A 22271-nucleotide genomic window follows, 5' to 3' on the forward strand; every position below is an offset into this window, starting at 1 on the left:
CACACACACCGTGGACATCACCTCTGCAATGAGGGACTCAAAGTACTTAAGGGTCTCCCTTCCAAGCGCCATCACAGCTGCTCCCTCACCCTGGGCATCACGTCTGGAATGGGAGAGTTCAAGTAAATACCGGTCTCCTTTCCTCATGCCCTCAGGGCTGTTCCCCTTCCTTGGGCATCATCTCTGTGATGAGAGACTACAAGTTCATAACGGTCTCCCTTCTTCCCTCATTAACCCTATCCCCCCACCACATCCAATCTCTGGGCATCACCTCTGGGATAAAAGACTCCAAGAACATAATGGTTTCCGTTCCATCCTCCTCATCCCCATTCCTCCAATGCCATCTCAATGTGAATCACCTCTTAGCTGAGAGACTGGCAGTACATAGCAGTACACCTTATTCACGCCCTCAGGGCTGGACCCTCTCCCTGGGCATAAGCTCTGGTTTGAGAGACTCCAAGTAGACAACGGTCTCCCTTACTCCCTCCTCAACTGGATACTCCATGCACAGGCTCCCTGGGCATGACCTCTGGAATGAGAGTCTCCAACATAAAGGTCTCCCTTTGTTGTGCCCTTAGGGATGGGCCCTCTCCCTGGGCATCACCTCTGGAATGAGGGACTGCAAATACATAATGGTTTCCCTTCCTCTCAACTCATGCTCATCACCTCATGCCCTCTACCTGGACATCACCTCTGGGATGAGAGACTCCATCTACATAATGGTTTCCCTTCCTTCCTCCTCACCCCCATCACCGCACACCCTCTCCCTGGGCATCAAATCTAGGATGAGATACTCAAATTACTTCACGGTATTCATTTCTCGTGAACTCAGGGCTGCACCCTCTCTCTGAACATCACCTCTTTGATGAGAGACTCCAAGTACATAATGGTTTCCCTTAAGCCCTCCTCACACTCATTCCTCCCACACCCTCACCCTGGGAATCACCTTCGTGATGAGGGACACAAAGTATTTAACAGGCTCACTTCCAAGTTCCCTCAGAGCCACGCCCTCACCATGGGCATCATGTCTGGAATGGGAGACTCCAAGTACATAACGGTCTCCCTTCCACCCTCCTCACCACCATCACCCTGGGCTATCTACCTGGATATCATTTCTGGAATGAGAGACACCAAATTCATAATGGCCTCCCTGCCTCCCACCTCCCCTTGATTCCTACCACACCATCTCCCTGGGTATCACCTCTAGATTTAGAGACTCCAAGCATAACAGTATCCCTTCTGTGCGCCCTCAGTGCTGTATCCTCTCCCTGTGCATTACCTCTGGGATGAGAGACTCCAAGTAGACAATGGTCTCCATTACTCCTTCCTCATACGGATACTCCTTTCACCCTCTCCCTGGGCAAGAATCCAGAAATGAGCGACTCCAAGTTGATGAGGGTCTCTCTTCATCCCACCTCTAACCATACCCTGTGCATACTCTCCTTGGGCATTACATCTGGGTTGAGAGTCTCCAAGTACATAATGGTCTTGCTTCCACCTTCCTCAACCCCATTCCTCCCAAAACATCTGCCTGGGCATCTCTTATGGTATGAGAGACTACATAACGGTTGCCATTCCTCATGCCTTCAGAGCTGCGCTTATTCCCTGGGTATGACCTCTGGAATGGGAGACTACAAATACATAAGGGTCTCTCTTCCTCATGCCTCATCTCATCCCCCCCCTCCCACTCCCTCTCCCTGGACATCACCTCTGTCATGAGACTCCAAGTTCATACTGTTCTCCTTTTCTCCCTCCTCACCCCCCATCCCCCTCACATCCTCTCCCTGGTCTTCACCTCTGGGATGAGAGTCTCCAAGTACATAACCGTCTCACTTACTTGTACCCTCAGGGCCGTGCACTCTCCCTGGACATCGCCTCTGTTAAGAGAGACTCCAAGTACGTAAGGGTCTCTCTTCCTCACTCCTCACCCCAACCACCCCACACCCTCTCCCTGGGCATCACCTCTGGGATGAGAGAATCCACATACATAATGGTCTCCCTTCCTTCCACCTCACCCTCATCACCTCATGTCCTCTCCCTTGACATCACCTCTAGGATGAGATTCTCAAAGTACTTAACGATCTCCCTTTCTCATGACCTCAGGGCCGTGCCCTCTCCGTGGACATCACCTCTGAGATGAGAAACTCCAAGTACATAATGGTCTCCCTTTCTCCCTCTTCAACCCCATTGCCACACACACTCTCTGTGGGCATCACCTCTGGGATGAGAGACTCAACCTTCTTAACCATCTCCCTTTCTCAAGACCTCAAGGCCACGTCTTATCCCTGGGCATCACCTCTGGGATAATGGACTCCAAATACCTAACGGTTTCCCTTCCTCCCTCCACAAAACCATACCCCCACACCCTCTCCCTAGGCATCACCTCTGGTTTGAGAGAATCCAAGTATGTAACAGTATCCTTTGTTCATGCTCTCAGGAAAGCACCATCTCCCTGGGCATCACCTCTGGGATGACTCTAATTATATAAAGGTCTCCTTTACTCCCTCCTCTCCTGGATATTCCCTGCTCCCTCTACTTGGGCCTGACCTCTGGAATGAGAGACTCCAAGTACATAAGGGTCTCTCTTCCTCACTCCTCATCCCAACCCCCCACTCCCTCTCCTTGGGCATCACCTATGTAATGAGAAAGTCCAAGTACATAATATTCTCCCTTCTTTCCTCCTCACCCCCATCCCCCTCACATCCTCTGCCTGGGCTTCACCTCTGCGATGAGAGTCTCCTAGTACATAAAGGTTTCACTTCCTTGCACCCTCAGGGCCGTGCACTCTTCCTGGACATCATCTCTGTTAAGAGAGATGCCAGGGTGGCTAGGTGGCATAGTGGATAAAGCACCAGCCTTGAAGTCAGGAGTACCTGGGTTCAAATCCAGTCTCAGACACTTAATAATTAACTAGGTGTGTGGCATTGGGCAAGCCACTTAACCCCATTTGCCTTGCAAAAACCTAAAAAAAAGAGAGACTCCAAGTACATAATGGTGTCACTTCCTCCATCCTCACCCCAACCCCCCCACATCCTCTCCATGGGCATCAACTCTGGAATAAGAGACTCCAAGTACATAATTGTCTCTCTTACATCCTCCTCACCCACATCGCCCTGCGCCCTCTCTCCAGGCATCACCAGTGGGATGAGAGACTACAAGTACATAATGGTTTCCCTTCCTCCCTCCTCATCCCCATCCGCCCACACCTTCTCCCTGGTCATCACCTCTTGGATGGGATACTCAAATTACTTATTGGGCTCCCTTTTTCCTGAACTCAGGCATGCGCCCTCTGCCTGGGTATCACCACTGGGATGAGAGAATCCAAGTACATAACAGTCTCCATTCTTCCCTCCTCACCCCATTCCCCCTACACACTCTCCCTGGGCATCAGCTCTGGGGTGAAATACTCCAAGTACAGGACGGCCTCCTTTCCTGAGACCTCAACCTCATCCCCTCACGCCCTCTGCCATGTCATCACCTATGGGATGAGAGACTCCAAGAACATAATGGGTCTCCCTTCCTCCCTCCTCACCCCAATTTCCCCCACACCCTCAACCCTGGGCTTCACTTATCACTGAGAGACTCGAAGTACATAACGGCCTTGCTTCATCATGCCCTCAGGGCTGTACCCTCTCCATGGGCATCACTCTGTTAAGAGAGACCCCAACTACATAACAATCTCACTTCCTCCATCCTCACCCCCATTCCCCCCCTCCCAGATCCTCTACTTGTGCATCACTTCTGGGATGAAAGACTCCAAGTACATAATGGTCTCCCTTCCTCCCTCCTCACTGCCATCCCCCTCACATCCTCTCCCTGGGCTTCACCTCTGGGATGAGAGTCTCCTAGTACATAATGGTCTCACTTCCTTGCACCATCAGGGTTGTACACTCTCCCTGGACATCACCTCTGGGATGAGAGAATCCAAGTACATAATGGTCTCCTTTCCTCCCACCTCACCCTCATCACCTCACCTCCTCTCCCTGGATATCACCTCTGAGACAAGATTCTCAAAGTACTTAACAATCTCCCTTTCTCGTGACCTCAGGGCCATGCCCTCCTCCTGGACATTACCTCTTGGATGAGAAACTCCAAGTACATAATGGTCTCCCTTTCTCCTTCTTCAACCTCATTGACGCACACACTCTCCATGGGCATCAGCTCTGGGATGAGAGACTCAACGTTCTTAACTATCTTCCTTCCTTGAGAACTCAAGGCCACGTCATCACCTCTGGGATGGGAGACTCCAAGTACATAACAGTCTCGTCTCCTCGTGCCCTGAGGGCTATGCCCTCTCCCTGAGCATCACCTCTGGGATGAGATTCTCAAAGTACTTAACAGTCTCCCTTTCTCGCGACCTCAGGGCTGTGCCCTCTCCCTGGACATAACCTCTAGGATGAGAAACTCCAAGTACATAATGGTCTTCCTTTCTCCCTCTTCAACCCCATTGCACCATACCCTCTTCCTGGGCATCACCTCTGGCTTGAGAGAATCCAAGTATGTAACAGTATCCCTTCCTCATGCCCTCAGGGCTGTACCCTCTCCCTGGTCATCACCTCTGTTAAGAGAGACTACATGTATATAATGGTCTCATTTCCTCCATCCTCACCCCTTCCCCCCATTTGATATGCTCTCCCTGGGCATCACTGCTGGTATGAAGACTCCAAGTACATAATGCTCTCTCTTCTTCCCTCCTCACCACCATCAACCAGAGCCCTGTCCCTGGACATCACCTCTGGGACAACAGCCTCCAAAGACATAATGATCTCCCTACCTCCTCAGTCCTATCCCCCCACAACCTTTCGGTGGGCATCAATTCTGCCATGAGGGACTAAAAGTTCTTAAGCGTCTCCCTTCCAAGCACTATCAGACCTGTGCCCTCTCCTTGGGCATCACCTCTGGGATGGGTGACTCCAAGTACAAAACGGTCTCACTTCCTCACACCCTCAGGGCTGTGCCCTCTTCCCGGGAATCACCTCTGGTATGTGAGACTTCAAGTACATAACGGTCTCCCTTCTTCCCTCCTCACCCCCATCCCACCCACATCCTCGCCCTGGGCATCACCACTGTGATGAATGACTACAAGTATATAACCGTCTCCCTTCCTCCCAACTCACCATCATCCCCTCACGCCCTCTCCTTGGACATCACCTCTGGGATGAGAGATTCGAAGTGCATAATGGTCTCCGTTCCTCCATCCTCACAACCAGCCCCCCCCCAACACTCACCCTGGGCATCACCTCTGGGATGACAGATTCTAAGTCCTTAACAGTCTCCCTTCTTTGTGAACTCAAGGCCACGCACTCTCCCTGGACATAACCTCTGGGATGAGAGACTCTGAGTAGACAACGGTCTCCCTTATTCCCTCCTCTCATGGACACTCCCTGCATACTCTCCCTGGGCAAGATCCCAGGAATGATAGACTCCCAAGTTCATGAGGGTCTCTCTTCATCCCACTTTAAACCATCCCACCTACACACACTCCCTGGGCATCACCTCTGGGATGAGAGATTCCAAGTACATAATGATATCCCTTCCTCCCTCCTCAACTGCATTCCCTCCACACCATCTTCCTGGGCATCACCTCTGGGTTGAGAGACTTCAAGTAAATAACAGTATACCTTCCTCGCGCCGTCAGGGCCACACCTTCTCCCTGGGCTTCACCTCTTGGAAGAGAGACCCCAAGTAAATAACGGTCTCCATTACTCCCTCCTCAACCAGAAACTCCCTGCATGCTCTCCCTGGGAATAACCTCTGGAATGAGAGACTCCAAGTACATAAGGGTCTCTCTTCCTGAATCCTTAGCCCAACACCCCACACCCTCTCCCTGGGCATCACTTGTGGGATGAGAGAATCCAAGTACATAACGGTCTCCCTTCTTTTTCCCTCACCCTCATCATCTCACACCGGCTCCCTGGACATCACCTCTGGGATGAGAAACTCCAAGTACATAATCGTCTCCCTTTCTCCCTCTTCAATCCCATTACCCCACACACTCTCCCTAGGCATCCCCTACGTGGTGAGAGACTCAATGTTCTTAACCATCTCCCTTCCTTGAGACCTCAAGGCCGCATCCTATCCCTGGGCATCACCTCTAGGATAATGGACTCCAAATACATAACGGTTTCCCTTCCTCCCTCCTCAAACCCATCCCCCCCACACCCTCTCCCTGGGCATCACCTCTGGTTTAAGAGAATCCATGTATATAACAGTATCCCTTCCTTGCACTCTCAGGGCCGCATCCTCTCACTGGGCATCACCTCTATGATGAGAGACTCTAATTACATAAAGGTCTCCTTTACTCCCTCCTCACCCCCATCCTCCTCACATCCTCCCTGGGCTTCATCTCTGTTAAGAAAGAATCCAGGTACATAATGGTCTCACTTCCTCCCTCCTCACCCCAACCCACCTACATCCTCTCCCTGGGCATCACCTCTGGGATGAGAGACTCTAATTACATAACAGTCTCACTTCGTTGCACACTCTGGACTGTGCACTCTCCTTGGGCATTACCTCTAGGATGAGTGTGTCAGAGTATATAACCATCTCCCTTCTTCCATCCTCACCCCCATTCTCCCCACACCCTCTTCATGAGCATGACCTCTGGAATGATAGGCTCCAAGTACATAAGGGTTTCTCTTCCTCACTCCTCATTCCATCCCCCCACCGCACCCTTTCTGTGGGCATCACCTCTGGGATGGGAGACGCAAAGTCCATAATGGTCTCCGTTTCTAACTCTCTCAGGCCCACACCTTCTCCCTGGGCACCAGTTCTGCAATGAGAGACTCCAAGTACATAATTGTCTCCCTTCCTCCCTCCTCACCCTCATCTCCCCACACCCTGTCCCTGGACATCACCTTTGGGACGACAGACTCCAAGGACATAATTATCTCCCTTCCTCCATCCTCACCCCCATCCCGCCACAACCTCTCCATTGGCATCATCTCTGCGATGAGGGATTCAAAGTACTTAAGGGGTCTCCCTCCCAAGCACCGTCAGAGCTGAGCCCTCACCCTGGGTATCACGTCTAGAATGGGAGATTCCAAGTAAATACCAATCTCGTTTCCTCGTGCCCTCAGGGCTGTTCCCTTTCCTTGGGCATCGTCTCTGTGATGAGAGACTCCAAGTTCATAATGGTCTCCCTTCTTCCCTTCTCAACTCTATCCCCCCCCCACATCCAATCTCTGGGCATCACCTCTGGGATGAAAGACTCCAAGAACATAACCTTTTCCATTCCAACCTCCTCATCCCCATTCCTCCAACGCCATCTCAATGTGAATCACCTCTGGCCTGAGAGACTGTAAGTACATAGCAGTACCCCTTATTCACACCTTCAGGGCTGGACCCTCTTCCTGGGAAAAAGCTCTGGGTTCAGAGACTCCAAGTAGACAATGGTCTCCCTTACTCCCTCTTCAATTGGATGCTCCATGCACACCCTCCCTGGGTATGACCTCTGGAATGAGAGACTCCAAGTTCATAAAGGTCTCCCTTCTTCCATTCTCACCCCTGCCCCCCCCCCACATCCAATCTCTGGGCATCACCTCTGGGATGAGACACTCAAAGTACTTCTTCCTTACCACCATCGCCCCCGAGCCCCTCCCTGTGCATCACCTCTGGGATTAGAGTCTGAAAGTACTTAACAGTCTCCATTTCTCACAACCTCAGGGCTGCACCCTCTCCCTGGACATCACATCTGGGATGAGAGACTCCAAGTACATAATGTTCTCCCTTCCTCTCTCCACAACCCCATTCCCCCCACACCCTCTCCCTGGGCATCACTTATCAGTGAGAGACTCCAAGTACATAATGGTCTCCCTTCCTCCCACCTCACCCCATTCCTCCCACACCTTCTACTTGGGCATCACTTCAGGGATAAGAGACTCCCAGTTCATAAGGGTCTCCTTTTCTCCTTCCTTACCACCATCACCCCTGAGCCACTCGCTGGGCATCACCTCTGTGATGAAAGACTCTAAGTGCATAACGGTTTCCCTTCCTCCCTCCTCAACCCATTCCTCCCGGACCCTCTCCTTGGGCATCACCTCAGGGATAAGAGACTCCAAGTTCATAAGAGTCTCCCTTCCCCCTCCTTACCACCATTGACCACGATCCTCTCCCTGGGCATCACCTCTGGGATGAAATACTCCAACTACATAATGGCCCCCCTTCCTCATGCCTTCATAGCTGCGCCTGCTCCCTGGGCATCACCTCTGGGATGGGAGACACTAACTATATAACGGTCTCACTTCCTCGGGCCCTCAGGGCTGTGCCCTCTCCCTGGGCATCACTTCTGGGATGAAAGACTCCAAGTACAAAATGGTTTCCCTTCCTCCCTCCTCATGCCATCCCCCCATACCCTCTCCCTGTGCATCACCTGTGGGATGAGAGACTCCAAGTACATAACAATCTCCCCTCCTCCCTCCTCACCCCTATTCCCCCCACAGCCTCTCCCTAGTCATTGATTCTGGATAGAGATACTCCAAGTACATAACAGTCTCCCTTCTTCACACCCTCAGGGCCACACACCCTCCCTGGGCATCACCTTTGAGATGAGAGACTCCAAGTACATAAAGTTCTTCCTTCCTCGCACCCTTAGGCCCACCTCCACTCCTGAGTATCACCTCTGGGATAGGAGACTCCAAGTACATAATATTCTCCCTTCTGCCCTCCTCACCCCCATCCACCCTACATACTTTCCCTGAGGATCACCTCTGGGATACGACAATCCAAGTACATAACAGCCTCTCCTAATCCCTCCTCACACCCATCCACCCCACACCCTCTCCCTGGGCATCACCTCTGGGAAGAGAGACTCCAAGTACATAATGGACTCCTTTTTTCATTCAATCAGGGTTGCACCCTCTCCCTGGGCATCACATCTGGGATGAAAGACTCCATGTACATAAAGGTCTTCTTTCCTCATCCCCTCACATATGAACCCACTCCCTGGGTATCACTTATGCTATTAGACACTCCAAGTAAATAAAGGTCTCCTTTCCTCGCTCCTCACCCCATCTCTCCTGCACCCTCTCCCAGAGCATCACCTCTGGGATGAGAGACTCCAAGTACTTAAAGGTCTTGCTTCCTCGCACCCTCTAGGCCATACCCTCTCCCTGAGCATCACGTCTGTTAAGAGAGACTCCAAATACATTACGGTCTCCCTTCTTCCCTCCTCACCCCATTCTTCCCGTACCCTCTCCTTGGGCATCACCTCTGGGTTGAGAGAATCCAAGTACGTAAAATTATCCCTTTCTCCTGTCCTCAGTGCCACACCCACTCCCTAGGCATCACCTCTGGAATGAGATACTCCAAGTACATAAGGGTTTCGTTACCTCACTCATCACCCCATCCCCCCCGGCACCCTCTCCCTGGGTATCACCTCTGTGATAAGAGACTCCAAGTACATAACGGTCTCCCTTCCTCCCTCCTCACCCCCATCCTCCCACACCCTCTCCCTGGGTATCACCTCTGGGATAAAAGTTTCAAAGTACTTAACGGTCTCCATTTCTCATGACCTCAGAGTCATGCCCTCTCCCTGGACATCACATCTGGGATGAGAGACTCCAGGTACATAATGGTTTCCTTTCCTCTCTCCTCATAGCCATTCCCCCCACACCCTCTCCCTGGGTATCACTTATCAGTGAGAGACTCCAAGTACATAACTATCTCACTTCTCACGTTCTCTGGGCCATACCCTGTCTGTGGGTATCACCCCTGTTAAGAAAGACTCCAAGTACATAACAGTCTCCTTTCCTCCATACTCACCCCATTCCTCCTGCACCCTCTCCCTAGGCATCACCTCAGGGATAAAAGACTCCAAGTTCATAAGGGTCGCCCTTCCCCCCTCCTTACCACCATCGTTCCTGGGCATCAACTCTGGAATGGGAGAGTCCAAGTACATAAAGGTCCCCCTTCCTCATACCTAAAGAGCTGCACCTTGTCCCTGGGAATCATCTCTGGGATGGGAGACCCCAAGTTCATGATGATCTTGCTTCCTTGCACCTTCAAGGCTTTGCCCTCTCACTGGGTTTAAACTCTTTTATGAGAGACTCCAAGTACATAACAGTCTCTATTCCTCCATCCTCACCCCATTGCTCCTGCAACCTCTCCCTGGGCATCACCTCAGGGATAATAAATTCCAAGTTCATAAGGGTTTCCGGTTCCCCCCTCCTTACCACCATTGCCCCCAAGGCTCTCCCTGGGCATCACTTCTGGCACGAGAGACTCCAAGTACATAAAGGTCCCCCTTCCTCATGCCTATAGAGCTATGCCTTCTCCCTGGGAATCACCTCTGGGATCAGAGACTCTAAGTAAATAATGGTCTCGCATATTCACCCCTTCAGGGCAGTGCCCTCTCCCTGGGCATTACCAATGGGAAGACAGATTCCAAGTATTTAATGGTGTCCCTTCCTCCCTCCTCAACCCCATTCACCCCACACCCTCTCCCTGGGCATCACCTCTGGGATAGGAGACCTCAAGTTCAAAACTGTCTTGCTTCCTCGTGCCCTCAAGGTTTTGCCCTCTCACTGGGCTTAACCTCTGGTATGAGAGACACCAAGTACATAACAATATCCCTTCCTCCATCCTCACCCCTATCCCAGTCACATCCAATCTCCGGGCATCACTTTTAGGATGAAAGACTCCAAGTACATAATGGTCTCCCTTCCTCCCTCCTCACCCCCATTCATGCCACTCCATCTCATTGGGCATCACCTCTGGGTTGAGAGACTCCAAGTAAATAACAGTGTCTCTTTCTCCCTCTTCACCCCCAATCCCCCCCACATTCTATACCTGGGCATCACCTCTGCGATGAGAGACTACAAGTACATAAAGCTCTTGCTTCCTCACACCCTCTAGGCCATACCCTCTCCTTGGAAATCACCTCTGTTAATAGCGACTCCAAATACATTATAGTCTCCCTTCCTCCCTCCTCACACCATTCTTCCTGAACCCTCTCTTTGGGCATCACCTCTGGGTTGAGAGACTCCAAGTACATAACAGTCACACTTCCTCCCTCCTCACCCCCATTCCCCCCACACCCTCTCCCTGGGCATCACTTCTGAGATAAGAGTCTCAAAGTACTTAACAGTCCCATTCCTCGTGATGCCACGCACTCTCCCTGGACATCACATCTGGGATGACAGACTCCAAGTTCATAATGGTCTACCTTCCTCTCTCCTCACCTCCATTCCCCCAACACCCTCTCCTGGGGCATCACTTATTGGTGAGAGAATCCAAGTAAATAACTGTCTTGCTTCCTCGCCGGATCTGGGCTGTACCCTCCCCCTGTGAATCACCCTTTTTATGAGAGACTCCAGGTACGTAACGGTCTCCCTTCCTCACTCCTCATCCCATTCCTCCAGGACCCTCTCCCTGGGCATCACCTCTGGCATGAGAGACTCCAAGTACATAACAGTCCCCCTTCCTCATGCCTTCAGAGCTGCGGCTTCTCCCTGGGATTAGAGACTCCATGTGAAATCCGGTCTCGCTTATTCACCCCCTCAGGGAAGCGCCCACTCCCTGGGCATCACCAATGGGAAGACAGACTCCAAGTACTTAACAGTCTCCCTTCCTGGCAAACTCAAGGCTGCACCCTCTTGCTGGGTATCACCTCTGGGATGGGAGACACCAAGTTCATAATGGTCTTGCTTCCTTGAGCACTCAAGGCTTTGCCCTCTCACTGGGCTTAACCTCTGGAAAGAGAGACTCTAAGTACATAACGGTATCCCTTCCTCATTCCTCACCCCTATCCCCCCCCATCCAATCTCTGAGCATCACTTCTGGGATGAAAAACTCCAAATATATTATGGTCTCCCTTCCTCCCTCCTCACCCCATTCCTCCTGCACCCTCTCCTTGGGCATCACCTCTGGGATGAGAGACTCCAAGCAAATAACATTCTCCATTCCTCCATCTTCAACCCCACCCCCACCCTCTCTCTGGGCATCATCTCATGGTTGAGAGATGCCAAGTACATAACAGTGACTCTTTCTCCCTTCTCACCCCCAGCCCCACCACATCCTCTCCCTAGGCATCACCTCTGCGATGAGAGACTCCTAGTACCTAAAGGTCTTGCTTCCTCATGCCCTCTAGGCCATACCCTCTCCCTGGGCATCACATCTGTTAAAAGAGACTCCAAATACATTACGGTCTCCCTTCCTCCCTCCTCAACACCATCACCATGCACTCTCTCCCTAGGCATCACCTCTGGGATGAGAGTCTCCAAATACATAATGGTCTTGCTTCCTCCTTCCTCACACACATTCCGTACACACCCTCTCACTGGGCATCACTTGTGGTATGAGAGACTCCAAGTACAAAATGGTCTCCATTCTTCGTGCCTTCAGAGCTGCACCTGGTTCCTCAGTATCACCTCTAGAATGAGAGACTCCAAGTAAATAACCGTCTTGCTTACTCACCCTCTCAGGACCATGCCCTCTCCCTGGGCATCATCTCTGGGATGAGAGACTCCAAGTACATATTGGTCTCCCTTCCTCCCTCCTCACCCCCATCCCCCCCACTTCTACTCACTGGGCATCACCTCTCTGATGAATGACTCCAAGTACATAACAGTCTCGCTTCCTTGTGCCCACAGGGCTGTGCCCTCTCCCTGGGCATCACCTCTGGAATGTGAGACTTCAAGTACATAACAGTGTCTGTTCCTCCCTTCTCATCCCCATCCCCCAGAACCTCTCCCTGGGCATCACCTTTGGGATAAGAGACTCAAAGTACTTAAAGTTCTCCCTTTCTTGCAGCCTCAGGGCTATGCACTCTCCCTGGACATCACGCCTGGGATTAGAGACTCCAAGTACATAATGGTCTCCCTTCCTCCCTCTTCACCCCCATTCCCCCACACCCTCTCCCTGGGCTTCAGTTATTGGTGAGAGATTCCAAGTACAGAACAGTCTCGCTTCCTGTTTCTCCTTGTTTTAAATGGACTTTCTGTGAGTCTCTGGTTCTCCATCATTTAAATGGACTTTCTCTGAGCATCAGTTTTTCTAAATTTAAATGGGATTTTTCTGAGGCTCAATTGCTCCATATTTAAAATAGACTTTCTCAGCTTGAGTTTTCCTTCCCTAAAAATGATTTTTTTTACTGACCTCATTTTCACCTTTTTTTAAATGGACTTTCTCTGAATCTCAGTTTTCCTTCCTTCCTAATGGATCTTTTCTGATTCTCGGTTTCTTCATCATAAAAAAGGATTTTTTCTGAACCTCAGTTTATTCATATTTAAAAAGGATATTCTTCTGAGCCTTGGATTCTCAATCTGTAAAGTAGCCTTTCTTTGAGCCTCAGCTCCTTGATCTTTTAAAAAGACTTTCTGTGAGGCTCAGTTTCTTCATCTTTAAAATGGATTTTCTGCAAGTATCATTTTCTCCTTGTTTTAAATGGACTTTCTGTGAGCCTCGGGTTCTTTATCCTATAAATGGACTATTTCTGAGACTCAGTTTCTCCATCTTTATTTTTTTAGGTTTATGCAAGACAATGGGCTTAAGTGGCTTGCCCAAGTCCACACAGCTAGGTAAGTATTAAGTGTCTGAGACCATATTTGAACTCAGGTACTCCTGACTCCAGGGCCAGTGCTCTATCCACTGCTCTAGCTAGTGGTCCCCAGTTTCTCCATCTTAAAGATGGATTTTTTCTGAGCCTCAGTTTTTCCATCTTAAAAATGGACTTTTTCTGAGTTTTGGTTTTCCGTCCCTCAAAACAGATTTTATCTGGCCTCAGTTTTTCTGTCTGTGAAATGGAATTTTTAAGAGTGTCAGTTTCTTCATCTTTAAAATGAATTTTCTCTGAGTATCAGTTTACCATCGTTCAAAATGGATTTTTTTCTAGCCTCAATTTCTAAATCTTTTAAATGAATTTTCACTGAGCTTCAGTTTCTCTATCTTTAAAATGGACTTTTCTTGAACCTCACTTTTCTTTCCCTCAAAATGGATTTTCTCTGACCTCAATTTTTCCAACTCTAAAATCAAATACCTCAGAGCCTTTCTCTGAGTCTCACTTTTACTTCCTTCAAAATGGATTTTTACTGGCCTCAATTTTCCATCTCTAAAATAGATGTTTCTAATCCTCAGTTGCTCCCACTGTCAAAATGGATTTTTACCAAGCCTCAGTTTCTCCATCATAACATCGACTTTCTCATAGCCTCGCCTCAGTCTCTTTTGGTCTTTAAAATGGATTGTTTCTGAGCCTTAATTACTTTATCTTAAAAATGGACTTTACATTTTTTTCCGGCCAAGATGGCAGAGAGAAGACAGGCACAGTTCTAAAGTCTCCTGATCTCTTCCCCATCTACCACATGAAACAAACCTCTTAAAAGAAATCCAATTCAAAAAACCCAGAAAGAAAAGCCAGAAGAAAGAACATCTACCTCGGGATTTGTCTCCAGCAGGAGCTGTGGCTGAATTTGAGCGGGTGAGTCTGGGCCCAGAGGGAAGATCAGCCCCGATCAACCAGACTAGCAGCTGAATTGGAACTGGGAGTCTGAAGGCCTGAGAGCCAAACCTGTTGGATCAGAGGTGGGGCTGGACCACGGGGGCATGAGTCTGCAGGGGAGCAGAGGGGCTGGTGTTGGACCTGACCCCCTGGAGATCCCAGACAGGGCGGGGGGAGAATTCTGGAGCAGGGGAGCAGCAGACACCATCCCTGGGCTCCGCTGGTCTGAGTCCCATTACAACTCAGACTTCTCCCCTAACAAACAAATGCAAACTACTTCTGCCTCAGGCCCAGGTGTGTGAGCAGAAGAACCAGCCCAGCTGAGGAATGACCTCAGACCAGAGTAAAGCCCACCATTGATTGAAGGCAAAAGAATTCAATACCTCCAACTCCTCCCTTCAAGGAAAAGGGGAAGGCCTCAATCAAGGTAACAGACAATCCAGAGAAAGCAACCAACACCTCCTACTGGCCAGCCAGAGAAACCGCACTCAGTGAGTAAAACCTTTAGCAATCCCAAGCCCCTGTGAACCAGCCCCGCCAAAACTCAGGTCTCAGCAAAATGAAGAAAGGTCAACGGAAAGGTGGATCCAAAGAAAAATACTTGGAAGGGAAAGACACTAACTCAGAGAGACCTGGAACCTCTGAGGAGAATACAATCTGGTTTTCAGCACAGAAAGACTTCCTTGAAAAAATAAAGGAGTTTAAAAATCAACTAAAAAATTTGGGGGAGACAATTAATACCTTGCAACAAGAAAACAAATCTCTCAGATCTTCAAATGGGAAAATGCAAAAAGAAATTAATTCTCTCAAAACCTCAATTGGCCAAATGCAAAGCTCTTTCAAAAGTAGAATTGACCAATTAGAAAAGGAGTTGCGAAAGCTTAATGAAGAAAACTCCTCCCCCCAAAAAAGAATGGAGTCTACAGAAACTAATGACTCCATGAGACAGCAAGAGTCAGTTAAATAAAATAAAAAAATAGAAAAAATAGAAGCAAACGTAAAGTACCTCATCAACAAAACCACTGACCTCTAGAATAGATCAAAGAGGGGCAACCTGAAAATTATAGGACTTCCTGAAAACATTGAAGAGAAAAAAAACCTTAATATTACAGGATCTAGTGATGGAAAACTGACCTGATATCATGGAATCAGAGGGCAAAGTAGTTATTGAAAGAGTACAATGATCCCCACCAGAAAAAGATCTTAAAATGAAAACACCAAGGAATGTTGTGGCCAAACTGTAGAACTATAACATAGAAGAGAAAATCCCGCAAGCAGCCAGAAAGAAACAATTTAAATATCAAGGAGCCACAGTAAGGATCACGCAGGACCTGGCTGCACCAACTTTAAGGGATCGAAGGGCCTGGAACGAGATATTTCAAAGAGCATGGGAGCTGGGAATGCAGCCAAGAATCTACTTTCCTGCAAAGCTGAGCCTTCTCTTCCAGGGAAAAAGATGGACATTTAACGAAATGGAAGAATTCCAAAAATTTCTGATGAAAAGACCATAGCTAAACAGAAAATTTGGGCATCAAACGGGAGGTTCGATAGACACATGAAAAGGTAAAAAATGGGGGGGGGGCAGTAAAAGAAAAAAAATGGCAATCCAGCTAGTTAAAACAGGCTATAACCCAGCATGGGGGTTAAAAAAAAAGATTCTCATAAATCTTGAGAAATGTAACTCTAACAGAGAGAATACACCTAGCCAGAAATGATGGACATTCATGACCTATCCATGAGATTACCATCTAATGGGAGGTAACTGGCTTTAACCCCACTTGGGAGAAAGATTCTAATAACTCTCAGGAATTTTGACTCTATTCGATAGAATATACAGAACTAAAAGGGACAGACACTTAGAATTTTCTATGTCTTAGATAGAATGATCTAAAAAATACACTACTGCCCTAAAAAGGGGGACAGGAAAAGAGATGGGAGGAGGGAGGGAATTGAATGGGGTAAATCTCATTACACTAAGAGGTACAAAAAACCTATGGTAATAGTTGGGAAGAAGGAAGCAGAGGAGAAACACCTGAATCTTCTTCTCATCAGACTTGGCTTAAAGTCAACATACATACATTCAGTTAACTTATAAAACATCTAAACTTTCAAGTATTAAAAGGGGAAAGGGGGAGAGGGGACAGAGAAAGGGAAGGGGAGTGGGGGAAATAAGGGGAAATAACAAAAGGAAGGAAAGGAAAAAGGGAAAAAGAGAAAGGGGAAAGGAAGGGGAGGGCATGATATAGGAGGGCAAACACACTGAAGGGGGTGGTTTTCAGAAAAAAAAGAATGTGGAATATGTATAATAGGGGGGAAAGGGGGAAAAATACAAACAGATGGAAGATAGCATGGAGGGCAATAAAGAAGTAGTAATCATAACCTTGAATGTGAATGGGATGAACTCTCCCTTAAAACGTAAGCAAATAGGAGAGTGGATTAAAAACCAGAATCCTACAATATGCTGCTTACAAGAAACTCATTTGAAGGAGAGAGATACATAGAGAGTAAAGGCAAAAGGTTGGAGCAAAATATATTTTGCTTCAGCTGAAGTAAAAAAAAAAGTTAGGGTAGCAATCCTTATCTCTGACAAAGCAGTAGCAAAAATAGATAGCGTTACAAGAGATAAGGAATCCCAAGAAATTATCTAAAAAACTACTAGAAACAATTAGCAATTTTAGCAAAGTTGCAGGTAAGAAAATAAAGCCTCATAAATCCTCAAATTTCTATATATGTCTACCGAGAAACAGCAGGAAGAGCTAGAGAGAGAAATCCCATTTAAAGTAACCTCAGACAGTGTAAAATATTTGTAAGTCTATTTGCCAAGACAGACTCAGAATCTTTTTGAAAACAATTATAAAACACTTCTCTCACAAATTAAATCAGATTTAAATAACTGGGCAAATAACAACTGCTCATGGATAGGTAGAACTAATATAAGAAAAATGACAATTCTACCAAACCTAAACTATCTGTTTAGTGCCCTACCGATCAAAATTCCAAAAAATTACTTTAATGAGTTAGAAAAAAATTGTAAGTAAATTCATATGGAGAAATAAAAAGTCAAAAATTGCCAGGAGCTTAATGAAAAAAGTGCAAAGGAACGTGGCTTAGCACTACCCGATCTAAAATTATATTGTAAAGCATCAGTCATCAAAACTGTTTGGTATTGGCTAAGAAATAGAGTGGTGGACCAGTGGAATAGACTAGGTGTAAAAGCAGGAGAGGATTATACTAATCTGCTGTTTGATAAACCCAAAGAGTCTGGCCATTGGGATAAAAACTCCCTCTTTGATAAAAACTGCTGGAATAACTGGAAGTTAGTATGGAAGAAACTTAGATTAGACCAACACCTCACACCCTTTACCAAGATAAGATCCAAATGGTTACAGGACATAGACATAAAAAACAATAATATAAGCAAATTAGAAGATCAAGGACTACTCTATCTGTCAGATCTATGGAAAGGGAAACACTTTATGACTAAGGAAGAGTTGGAGAACATCACTAAAAACCAATTAGATTATTTCGATTACATCAAATTAATAAGCTTTTGCACATATAAAACCAATGTAATCAAGATCAAAAGAAAAGTAGTAAATTGGGAAACAATCTTTGCAACTGGGGATTCTGACAAGGGACTCATTTCTGGAATATACAGAGAACTGAGTCATATTTTTAAAACAAAAAGCCATTCCCCAATTGACAAATGGTCATAGGATATGCAAAGGCAATTTATGGATGAGGAGATCAAAGCAATCCATAGCCATATGAAAAAATGCTCTAAATCATTAATTATTAGAGAAATGCAGATTGAAGCTTCTCTGAGGTACCACCTCACATCTCTCAGATTGGCCAGTATGACTAGGAAGTTTGGTGATCATTGTTGGAAGGAATGTGGGAAATCTGGCACACTGTTGCACTGTTGGTGGAGCTGTGAACCCATCCAACCCTTCTGGAGGGCTATTTGGAACTATGCCCAGAGGGCAACAGGAATGTGCATGACCTTTGACCCTGCAATGCCACTTCTGGGTCTATACCCTGAAGAGATGAGGAAGGGGGGTAGGAACATCACTTGTATGAAAGTGTTTATGGCGGCCCTGTTTGTGTTGGCAAAGAATTGGAAATCCAGTGAATGTCCTTCAACTGGGGAATGTCTTGGCAAACTGTGGTATATGTATGTCATGGAACACTGTTGTTCTATTAGAAACCAGGAGGGACGGGATTTCAGGGAAACCTGGAGGGATTTGCATGAACTGATGCTGAGTGAGATGAGCAGAAGCAGAAAAACACTGTACACCCTAACAGCAACATGGGAGTGATGTTCAACCTTGAAGTACTTGCTCATTCCATCAGCGCAACAATTGGGAACAATTTTGGGCTGTCTGCAAAGGAGAGTACCATCTGTATCCAGATAAGGAGCTGTATAGATTGAACAAAGTACAAGGACTATTCCCTTTAATTTAGAAAAAAAACAGACATCTTATTGTCTGATCTTGTTACCTCTGAGAATTCTGTTCTCTTTAAGGATATGATTTCTCTCTCATCACATTCAGTTTGGATCAAGGTACAACATGGAAACAAAGTAAAGACTGACAGAGTGCTATCTGTGGGGTGGGGTGGGGGGAGGGAAGCAAGATTGGGGGAAAATTGTAAAACTCAATTAATATCTTTAATAAAAATAAATTTAAAAAAGAAAACAAAGAAAAAAAAAAGAAAAAACCCAACCAAGAGAACTAGCTCACATCAATCCAGACTTGATGGATGTTGACTTAATCAGAGACACAACACTTGCCGAATCCAAACCTGGAATTCCTTGTACATCACTAATTTGGAAGGGAATTTTTCCAGTCATTTGTTTTCCATTATTCAGCAAATGGTAGATTCAGGTAACCTCTTTACGAATTGTTATTTGGCTGCTACTGCTTTACCTCATACATGTTATAGCAGTTGCCTTGTATTTCATAATGCCTGTTGTGAATTTAAGTAAAGTTATTGGTCCAGTGTGTCTTGTGGTACTGATGGGAACTGTTCACTGTCACATAGTCTCCTCTCAAATTGATAAATCTTCAGGAATCAATAGAAATTGGAAAAAAGAGAAAATTATGACAAACTATAAATGATGATGGAAGTAGAAAGAGAGAAACAGAATCTTCCTATTCTGCATTCCCAAATGATAGCTCTTCGGAGACTCTTTTGTAACAGTCCAAAAAAGGGAGAAAAATCTTTAACTGATAAAGGGATTAAAACTGAAAACAACCCAAGTTGTTTGAATCTCAGCACAAAGAAAAAATATTCCCAATCAGAAATGAGTATCTGTCAACCAAGTGAGAAAATAAAATTTTCAGATGGGAAAATATGGGAAGGTCAAAGATGCTTAGGAAATGAAGTTTTAGATGAACTGTCACGGGAAAATGACTGTGAAGAACAGGAATGGAGAATCCTGTTAGAGCTGTTTATTTCTTCAATACATGCAAGCACTCCACTCAAGAAAATTCCCACTTCAAGGAAGTGTGGAATGGATAGAGATTCAGATCATCTGGCACAATTGTAGCTTGAGTCAGTTGCCTTTGGTCGGGAGTCTCCATCCATTGTCTTTGGTGATTCTAGAAACTGTAGTCCAAAGGCTTCCGAAAGCTCCTACCATGACTCAGTGACAGAGGACATATTGTGGGATGACCTTTTGCAAGAAATTGAACACCACTCATCAGCTACAGGTGACACCAATAAGGGAACTGTAAAGACCCTGCCCCCAGCTGCCAAGCAAGATCTGAAAAAAGATATTTTCCAACCGAACTATTAGTTCAGACATCACAACATGAGCGCTGCCTCTGAACGAGTGAGCACAATAATCTGGGAAGGTAACAAATGCAAAAAAAATGAAAATGTCTGTTTTGGAAATCAGTGGCATCATCATGGGTAGGGTTAATGTGTATCAACAGGATATAGGTCACCACATGCTGGGAAAAATTCTAACTGTTGGGTTAGCATTTTTTTCATTCCTATACCAAATCTTCCATGAAAAGAGCCTAGCCCAAATACCATTCATCTCAGCTGTGGAGCTTCTGACTTTGTTATGTGGATCACCACCATTGATCTCAATCATCAGTTTGACAATGATCAATTTTCTTGAACACTTGGGTCTGACCTGGATATTATTTTTTATGATGCATGTAGCCAAGAGAATATACAAGCAGCAGTTTATAATTGCAACACTTTTTAGTTATATTACTTCTGCCAAGAAAGCTAGAAAACATGAAATCCTCCATTTCAGACTCACAAAGGTGGCAAATGTCAAGATATGGCTATCACTGCACTCTTATTTAAAGAAACAATGTCCTCAGCACTCAGTTGATGTGGTTCTGTTTTCAGTATTCTTACTGACACTTGTAATTGGTTTTATTTGCTGTGCCCAACTCCAAAACTCTGAAACTTTTCTGAATAATGTATATAATTGTGAGTTTCTAATTTGGGAAACAATCCTACTGCTCTTTTTATTTCATCTTGCTTAGCTAGGGTCTGAAATCAATAAGAAATACTATGACATTTCAGCACTGCTTACAGAGCAAATTAATTTACATCTCAAAATATAAAAGAATCCACAGAAAAGTGAATAGCTCACACTGGTGGACAACGTGCTAAAGCTATCAGCTAAGTTACTCAAAGAGTTGAACACACCATGTAAACCCTGCAGTCTAAGCATGAATCCATTAATTTACAGCATAACTCTAGTGATTAGAATTCCATCTTTCTCAAGGTTTATATGTGATCTACTAGGATTTAATATAAGATTGTGGAAAATTAAGGCTTGAATTGAGTGGTATATTTGGACCATAAGGACTTGTCGGTAATCCTTCTTAATCATTTGATGAACAACTGTAGGAACAAGTGACACAGCCTTCCATTCTCTTGCATGCTAAATGGCATGCAACCGACCAATGTTATGTACCTAAATAGGAATTTGGTAAATTGAAATAAATATTCTTAGTTATATTGCTGATTGTTTTTTTTCTGTTTATGAAGTTGCCATTCTCTTTCAATTAACAGGAAATGAATGTTGATTTCTACTATAAAAAAGTTCATAAAATAGGGTAAAACTCTTTTCTCCAAATAAAAACTGTTACAAATGAATGAAAGAAAACCTGTGAGAGAGAAAAGTGTACATTGTATTCACGAATCTTGCAGGATATGGGTACCTCACCTAGCATGAGGCACGAGGTGGGGTTATTACAGCAGGTATTATATAGTCTTCGTAAACTGTTTACCCTCCCTCTTGGATTTTCATAGGCTCTGAGTCTGAGTTACAATCCAAGATGTCCACCCATCCCATGACATGCCCCTAATATGATCCTCCCCCCATCATACAACTCATGATATGCTAATGAACCCAATCGTCACAAGGGGTGTGTGGGATTAATATTCAATTATCTAATTGCTCAAACTCAGTTGCATTAGGTCAAGATCTCTAGATCATTCTTGACTGATTGAGAACCTGTTTGGGGTTTGCTGTCCCTAGAATGGGATTAGGAAAACTCTTCCAGTCTTGTGATTGGCTGGGCCATTCCACCTTTGTAATGGATTCCCTAAGGACTCCCCTCCACACCTTGTGAAGACCAACACCCTACATTCCTCACAACTCCCCCCTTTTCTTCTTAATAACAACTTGGTCTTCACACTTCACCAGCAGTGTCTTCCTCAAATTAATTCATAATCCTCATTCTTGATAGGACTACTGACTTTCCCTATCAATATCTTTACCTCTTCCTTATTAGAGCCATACGAGGCCTAATCTGCTGATAGAATTTCCTATTATTGGAGTTATTAACTGGATCATACATGG

The 22271-nt window shown here is 46.1% G+C and overlaps 1 pseudogene; it reads left to right on the forward strand.

Moving 5' to 3' along the window:
* The first annotated feature begins 886 nt into the window (after positions 1-886).
* On the forward strand, positions 887-21243 carry LOC141498749 (protein PHTF1-like; annotated as a pseudogene).
* The last annotated feature ends 1028 nt before the right edge of the window (positions 21244-22271 follow it).

This window comes from Macrotis lagotis, chromosome X, assembly GCF_037893015.1.
Source record: "Macrotis lagotis isolate mMagLag1 chromosome X, bilby.v1.9.chrom.fasta, whole genome shotgun sequence".
In the NCBI taxonomy this organism is placed as follows: Eukaryota; Metazoa; Chordata; class Mammalia; order Peramelemorphia; family Peramelidae; genus Macrotis; species Macrotis lagotis.